Raw genomic sequence first — 9,062 nt, forward strand, 5'->3', positions numbered from 1 at the left:
GATATTCATCATATACATACTGTATACAACAACACATTAGTGTTACGTTATGTTCATCACATGTGAACCTCTTATTGTGTGAGATTGAGAAAGTTGTCGTTCAAATTTTCCCAAACATTCATTTCAATGTACAATGTATTTCAATGTTAACGTGATTTGGCCATCGCCCGCTGTTACGATTGATCTGGATGATTATGGAGAACTGTGTAAAAACTTGTTTTTGGTGAAAGAAAATGTGATTGCTTAAGATTGCGACTGTGCTTAAGACAATCCTTTTCTCTGCTGGTAAACAAGAGAGCATGCATGCTGTGCTCCTTCTTATGGGGCAATGCTCTGTTCTGGGACATAAGGAAGGCATTTCTACAGTTAGACATCCTGCCAAGGTATATAGGCCCTTTCTGTTCTGCATGAAAGATATAAATGAGATGGCGCTTGATCTAAATCCATAGCATTTTAGATTACCGATCAAAAGATCATGGTCTATCATGGTCTATAACTTCAAAGGCCTCGCTAAATTCCAGTAACACTGCACTTGTCATCCTAGCATTATCAATCCCCTTTGACCAGTCGTCTGTCATTTGTGTAAGGGACGAACAAGGGGAGTAGTTGTGTCTATAAGCTTGTTGAATGGCTTGTTGTAATCTTGTATTTGCGAATGGGCTTTTCTCTCCATCAGTTTTCTGTCGATAGCGATGGCTCTCCTGTTCTGCCCAATACATGTTTATATGCCACTTTAGTTACTTTAATTTATTTTTCCTTTTTGCCAGATACTGGGACATAGACCTTCTGTTAGACATTTATTTAATGTGTGACATATGGGACCTGAAATGTAGCTGCAAAATAAAGTACCTCACTGTCCAGTGTGTCAGTGCCCACTGAGCAATATTCAGGAAGCGCCTTCAACAACTTCCTTAATGTATGCTCGTCCACCCTGTCAAACTCAATGAGTTAAATTTGGTCTCTCAATTGTAAATATGGCTATTCCTGCAGATGTGTCATGTGAGTGATAGTATATCATGAACATGAGGCTCATGTGGTGAGTAAATCTTAAGAAAATCCCGTGAGAAGCTTGTAAGAGTGTATATATAAAAGCACAGCTCTTCACAAACAGTGGGGTTACTCGCTAGAATGAAGGAATATGCATTCTGGAATGCCACTCAAGAAAATTCCTTTTAGCATCTTATCATTGACATGACATTGTGATATAGATTGGGATTTTGCGGGAAATCCAGGTGACCACTCCTTGACTACACAGTAGTATAGTTTTCAATGCAGTTGATCATATATTTTAACAAAGAAGTACAGGCAGTGGGGGGGGGGGGGTATTTCTGGTCCCTGCAGTGGGTTTTACGTCCATCTGAGTGGATTTTTTCTTGTATATCAACTGTTTCTCTGTGTTGTGGTGTGCCACAGGGTTCCATTGTGGGTCCTATACATTTACAAATACATGCTTTTCTTTGGGCAGATTATTAGTTAAAAAATCGTTACGGACAGAAATCTTTCACACTGAGTCCGATGTGTTTTATGGTTCTATTTGATGGGACATTTTCCAATATAAGGGTGTGGGTGCAATAGATATCAGTACTCCCAAACAAGGATAATGTATGAATGATGTTAGCAAGAAGCTATCGTTCAGCTGCCTAGAGCACAGTCACTGCTGTCTAATCTTTCGTACATTCTTTGTTTTGCGACCACCGATTCCGAGTTATTCTGCAATGACCTGCCACTTTCCTAAAATACTACATCTCTGTGTTCTTTACTTCTGTCGATGAGTGCTTTGTGCTGGGAGTCAAATGAACGAAGTGACTCAGCTCGTCAGATGTCTTTTTAGATGATGACGTTGTCGTTACGGTGGCTCTGAGTGGTTAAACAACCCTGACGGATGCGTAAAAAACACAGAAAATCCAAACTGTTCTGAAAACAACAATGACAGAAAGGTTTCGGGGTGGGAAAGTAAACATGACACAACGCAACGTCGATTTTATTTTGAAATGTGCAACAATTTCAAACAAGAAATACTGACTTGTGTGCAAAGGCCTTTAAACTCACTGTCACTAAACACATGCTACTTGCTCTATAGTATATCAAATTCACAAATATTTTACACTCCAGTGGCGGCCGTGCATTTTATACTTGGGCCTTCACTACTGAAATACCACCTTATAACCACAAGATGGCGCCACAGCTAGGGTTATTATTCATTTCTTGGGCTGTAACTATATAACGTTACGTATTTGTATTAAACCGTTCGGTACGAGGCTTACAAACCGAACAAAACGTTTGAATAATACTAGTGCATTTGGAAAATGCAGAAGCTTAAATTGTAGGAAATATAATGTTTTCTGTGCTCATTGGAGACAGCGGTCTGTGTGACCTCTGAACCGGAACAAAAACAGCTGATGCCCCGTAAGTGTTCCGGGAGGCTAGGCTAACTAGCTTAACGGAAAAACAACAGCAGCAACACGCATTCTGCTACACACTCAAGGGCCATTTAGATATTAGATGTAAAAAAACGAACCAGTTGACTTACCAAATGCTGATCACATCCTCTTTTCTTTGTTGACAAAGAGTTTAATCCCACGGTTAAATCCCAACTCACAAATCCGTTTATCTTCCAGTTTCAGCCATTGAGTGTTAAAAAACAAAGCTAGGTAAAAAAATCTACACCAAGCAAAATGCAAAAAATATCATAATTTCATTCATATCTTTCAATATGAACTCTCACTACTCGACTAAGCCTCTGCTGTAAATTTCGTTTCAAAATAGTCACATGCTCGCCCACTGACCAATCACAGCACAGAATCTCACTGCAGCGCTGCTGCTAATGCTGACGTATCTGTATGCCTGCAGGCTGCTCTGGCGCGTCCAAGAATGTTAAACTAAAGATCTGATTGGTTGAACACTATGCCAATCAACAATATCGTCCACATTCACTTAAGCTGCACATGGAGGCACTGGTGAGTCTGCAGGCCTGGGGCCTCTCTTCTACCTAGAGACACAGAGGTGAAATCTGATTGGATAAAAGCTCTACTTAAAACAAGCTGCACTGAAGCAGAGCAACTGTGGAAGACAGTAGCTGTGCAATGAGAAAATAAGATAATGGGAAAAATATTTTTATAAATTATGATACATGTAGTGTATTTAAGAAAAATTATTAAATTATAAAATAGCTATAACTTTGTGATTCTGTTTAGGCCAGCAGAGAAGGCTTTGAAGGCCCTGACGGCCCACCACTGTTACACTCAATAGTCTTTGTGCCTCATCAGTTTACAGGAACAGGAATCAAATATGAGACATTTAACACGAAGCACACTAATTTTAGCTTATAAGTCCACTGAGACACCACCGACACACCAGCACCATCAAAGAGGCCCATAGGCCTCCAGGTGGGCGCACGACCTCATGACAAGATATGCCACTGTCTTGTTTTCCAATAGGCTGCACTACCTTTACCTTTTCAGGTTAAAGCACGTACACTCAAACTCTATTACAATTGTTACATACATACAGTTACATACTATGACGAAACTCTTTCCCAGCGCTGCTGAAATCAAATCCTGGAGGAAACACTAGCAATATGTTTTATAAACATAATAAACACATTACGCACCAGTCTAGGAGAAAGAGGGTCAATTCAGGATTGATTTTGAATCCTTTCAAATCCCTAAATTCTCTTCATCTGCTGAATGATCGACCGAGGTTGACTCCAATTCTTACCGATTTCCTTCGGGATTAGTCATTTTCTATCTTATCTAATCTTATCCTGCCCCAGTATCAGCCATAACCACAACATGTAGAATTGCTGCTTCCTTTTGATGTGTTCCTCTTGATGTACTGCGCTCTGGTGCCACATTAAATGTAATGTGTCTCTGGGGAGGCTGGCAATGTTTGTTTTTTTTCAGCTCGGGCCTTCTGTACAGCGCATACATTTGTGGACTTTAGACCTCTGCATTAAAAAAAGAAAAACATTCTTCTGTTAGGTCATTATATCACAGGTGTCAAATAAATGGAAATCTCAAACATGTCCGGCTTGCATATTCTTTTTTCATAGTTCGATGTTTAATTATGAGAAGTGTCTGTTATTTTAGATGCTACATGTTAGTTTATTTTACATACCTGTCCCGTCTCCACTCACTTCCCTTCCAGGTTGTCTATAGTTTGCATCTGCACTAGCTTTCCATCCTTTGTTCTGCCTGCATGATCCATACTTTGATGACTATCTGCCCGCCCACTTTTTGGGTACGTTTATCTGTCCTGATTGCCCACCTGGTTTTGACTCTTGCCTGTTTCTTGATGGAAGTAAGCGTGAACACATACAGTACCTCAATCTAACATGCAAACTGCCATAAAAGTAGCCCCGAGCATGTTCATGATCCAAGGGGAAAACACCCTTTGCTATTTGAATCCCATAATTGCCTTTTCTGTTGAACCGCCCCCAGGCCTCCAAGACAAACGTATTAGTGTTATAACCTGAGTAATCATAACAATATTAGAAAAACAGACGGGCAGTTACTGTATGCTAAGTGCATCATTCTTTCACATATCCTGTAGATACTAGTGGTTTTTGTGTCGCTGACAAAAAACAAGAGGAAAAGCAACTTGGAGAGCAGGTGTTTTTACTTCTTCTGGACAAGAGCGCAAGTACAACTAATTCTAAAAACGTAGAAGCGTTCTACAATCAAGAAGCTGCTGGGCAGCGTCTTAACGCTAAAAAGGCCTTGAATCGGCTTGCTGCAGTTTGTTATCACATGTTATCCTCACTGTCACTGTGGTGCCACGCAAGTGCCCACCACTGCCTCTAGATGTCACTAGACCGAGGACATCTGGGCCTTTTTTTTAATTCCCATTCCAGCTAAATTCTCTTTGGAGCTCCAGTCTTCATACACAGAGCATCAAATTAAGGTTTAAAATAAGAATCGACACCCATGACTGACCATTCAAAATTTACTGTGAAGATAAGTTAGTGTGGAGCGGCCTGCGGGACATCACCCCCACACTGTGGAGAATCAACAGCTGGCCGGAGACCTGAACGTGTTCTACTGCAGGTTTGATGAATCTACATTCGCACCCCTCACCCGCTCAGACATCAAACAACCACTAACACCCCCCGCCGCCACCCCCTCACCCCTCTCCACAGCCCCCTCTTGATAATCCTATGAGGGTCTGGTGTGGTCCCACCTGAAGGACATCACAGGGGCCAGCTGATTAAGCAAATTGTATTCTAAATTACGAGTTTGGCTATCAACGTTTATGAAATTAAGGTATTTAAAGCGGTCATTGTGTCTAATTCCATTTTTGTTAGGATTCAATCATTTTTATCTTGTGTTATAAATGCATGGCAAACCTTTTCTTTACAGCGGTGCGCTTTTGCCCTGCTTGGCGGGTCAGAGGCGGTCGACCGGTGTTTGAGGATCCCCTCATGTAACCTCCCACAGAGGAGGCGCATTTCCTCCCAGGGAAATATGCAAGATTCTATTTATAGCATCCCAGACATCCTCCGCTCCAAACTAGCCCAGCTCACTGTACCACACCCCACCTGAGAGGATCGGGGGAAATCACATCCAGCGCTGGTGTCCCCCATAGATGTGTGCTCTCCCAACTGCTCTCCTCCCTCTACACTAACGACTGCACCTCAGGAGACCCGTCTGTTGAACTTCTGTTATTTGCAGAAGACACAAAAAAAGGGTAATCGGCCTCAACCGGGACGGTGATGAGTCTGCAAACAAACAGGAGGTTTATTTGTTTGCAGAACTGGTGTGGTCAGAACAACCTTAAGCTCAACGCTCTTAACGGTGGACTTCGGGAGGAGCCCCCCCCGCTACACCGTCACCCATCACCATTCTGAACAAATCTGTGTCTACTGTGCAAGACTTCAGGTTTCTGGGATCCTTTTCTGGGTTACTGCAGACTCTTCCCCCCCCAGGACACAACCTGTTCCCACTCCTCCCCTCTAGTAGAGCACCGTACGCCAAAACCACCAGACACGGGAACAGTTTCTTCCCGCAGGCCGTCACTCTGATGAACTGTTAACAGTTAAATGACACAATATATTTTATATTAAATGGTTTAAAGACACAGCGGTGGTTTATTTGTAACATGTAAGCCAAATATAAATCTACGCTGCTGTAAATACTGAATATTCTGTAAACTGCCATGTATACATGCATGTAATGTACATATCCGCCTTCGTCAAAGAGCAACTTTTGTACATTAGTCATTCAATATTATACCAGTATATTCGCACTCTGCACCATTGCACTACTTCATTATCATTTTGCTAATTAACTCTTCATATAAAATACTAATGGTCACTGTTGCACTTGGACAGAATGGATTTGCAGACATCAGCTTTTCTGAGAAACTTTGCGAACGTAGAAACTATGCTAATGTATATGTTAGCAGTCTACCCAGGATCTGTGTATCTGAGTTTAAGCTCGTTCTGTTTACTGTAGAGGAGCACTACACTTTTCACAACCTCCTTAATGTGGAGGATCAGAAATCGGTGTTGCACTTAAATTCAAAGATGGTTCAACGGAAGGCTCTTTACTGGAATGGCACTTCAAAAAGCTACGTGAACGAAACAGCAAAATTGAAGACATGGACCGTGTTTACAGTCAGTCAGGATGTTAGCGGGCAGAGCTAATGTCACTGTTGTTTGTTGCAATGTAGCTGTGCTCGCCTCTCACTTTTCAGCAGCTGTGTGCTGGCCCCACTTTAAATGAGTCAGACAACGTCCACAGAGTGATATCTCTTCATTAGCGGTCACTATCATCACAGCGTTGTAACTGTTCAAATTACTGTCCGATTGTTGTTCTGAACTATTGCGCCCTCCGCTGCCCTGATGGGGAACTGAGAATCTAAAGGCCCCGAGGTACCTACCTCATTCCCCACTTTGTGCGTCCTCGATTCCTTTCCTCACCTCCTCTCCTAGTCCCACCCACGGGAGTTGCAGCTAGCTAGATGCAGGGCGGGGGGGGGGGGGGGGGGCATCTTTAAAGCGACGTCACTTGAATATGCCGTGTGGCTCAGCTGCGTTAGTTGTCCATTGTTTTGTTATGCCGCTGTATTTTATCTGAGGAGCAGCATTCGTTGTTCACTACAACTTACTTTTAATTAAATTGATAACGTGGCATAATGCGACAAGAAAGTACGGATGTCATACATTCTTATTCAACACACACACACATACATACAGTACATATATTACATCCTTTACATTCTTTTATTGTGTGAAACACTACAAATGTTTGTATAAAAAGTACTGTACCAATAATGAATGACATCTAATTGAGTGCCGAATATTAAATACAAACAAACACAGTCCTGTCTCTCTATATGACAACATGAAATACAGCAAATTAGTGCCGAATGCGAGAGAATGTTGGTGTTAATATCATAATTTGCCGTTGGCAGCTGTTTGCATTTGTAGACATCATGTCACGATTTAAAGTATTTGAGTTGGATGTAACGAAGGGCAGAAGGTTTGATCATCTTAAATAACTACAACTTGTGAACACCAAAGGAACGGTTACATTTGTGGAGTCCTGATAATATTCCAGCTGTGTGTCACGCCTCTTTTTTATGTCACTGGTGCCCAAAAAAAAGACTTCGGCAAAGGATACACCGGTGTTTCCTCGCTTGTAGCTCCTCCGGCAAACCTTTTATCGATCATTCCGATGCATTTTCGGAATTGGGCGTCCTTCAAGATTGAGCGCCGAGATCTATTTCCGGGTCACAAGCCGGAGGATCGAGGATGCAGGAGGCACAAATATCGAAAAAAATGACATGGAGCATGGAGCTTACGTACAGCTCATCTGCTCCACATGCGCTTTAACTCACAACAACAAGACTGAACTGTGTACATGTAGCATTTTCATTATATTCAACAAGAAATATCCGAGCACTCTTTTTTTTTTGTGCAAAAATGTATGTGCGAATTCTCCTTCCGCCATCTTTGTTCACGTTTGTTCGTCATCCTTTACGGGTCTGGCGTTGTGGTCTGCATACAGTGTTCCCTAAACACAAGAGCTCTCATTGATAAATGTCACTTCATTCTAAATGTCAGTGTCAATGCAGAGGCACCATGTTACAGTGTAGCCTAACTGGATTTACACACACAAGAACCTCAAGGGTTCTTTCTGCTATACTAGCACTTGCCTAGTGTGCGAGAGTGTGTGAGAGCACAGCACCAGAGGTGAGGAGGAGCACAGCTACCACATCACATGGATTTTGGGATTAGCTATGAAACAGACTGTAGGAGCAAGGCTGTGTCCGTGAGGACAGGAACATCTACACCGCTTATGATTAAAACATCACTGTAATTCGCCCTCTGCTGGCCTCCTGGGGAACTACACGTTCCAGAAGTGAGTCAACAAAATGGCTGACTGTTCTGTGTAATGTCAGAAGGGAGCTCAAATTTACAGACCATATGTTAATGTGATGGATTTTTAATTTTGAAAGGTAAGAATAAAAAGGCAAGTCTTTGTCTTCTTGAATTATTGTGACGAATCCACAAAATCATAGTGCAAAAAAAAAGTATAAAAAAAAAAAAGAAGAGTATATTATTTGTAGCCCAGGCTAAAAAAAAATACATTTCCAGTCACTAGTTGGATTAGTATTCTTCCGATGACTTTGGTTTGGACTTTTTTCTCATCTCATTTGTGCCATTGAAAAAAAAAAGGCAGCGTTTAACAAAGCGCAAACCACTCAAGGTCACTCAGATGCTGGGTAACATACCTAGACACATTCAGTAACCCTCCAGATGGAACGCCCCTACATTTAAATGATGTATGAACTACAACAACACTACGGCCTGTTGTAAGGTTTACACCATTTTTCAGACTGTTGCTCAACTGACTCCTCCTCCACCGTTTAACCCCGCCCCCCTCACCCCGACCCCTCCGTGGTGGTGCACAAATCACAAACCCCTCCCTCTCCATGCTAATGTTCCGCTCCCCTGTTGTCCCTTGATACAACCAACGGCTCTGTGCGCTTCTTAGAACCCCGCTGCAGTTGCTCCAAGCAGAGGAGCTGCTGCTAAACACTCACTTGTGTCGGTCCTA

Source organism: Pholis gunnellus, assembly GCF_910591455.1.
Source record: "Pholis gunnellus genome assembly, chromosome: 5".
Lineage (NCBI taxonomy): Eukaryota > Metazoa > Chordata > Actinopteri > Perciformes > Pholidae > Pholis > Pholis gunnellus.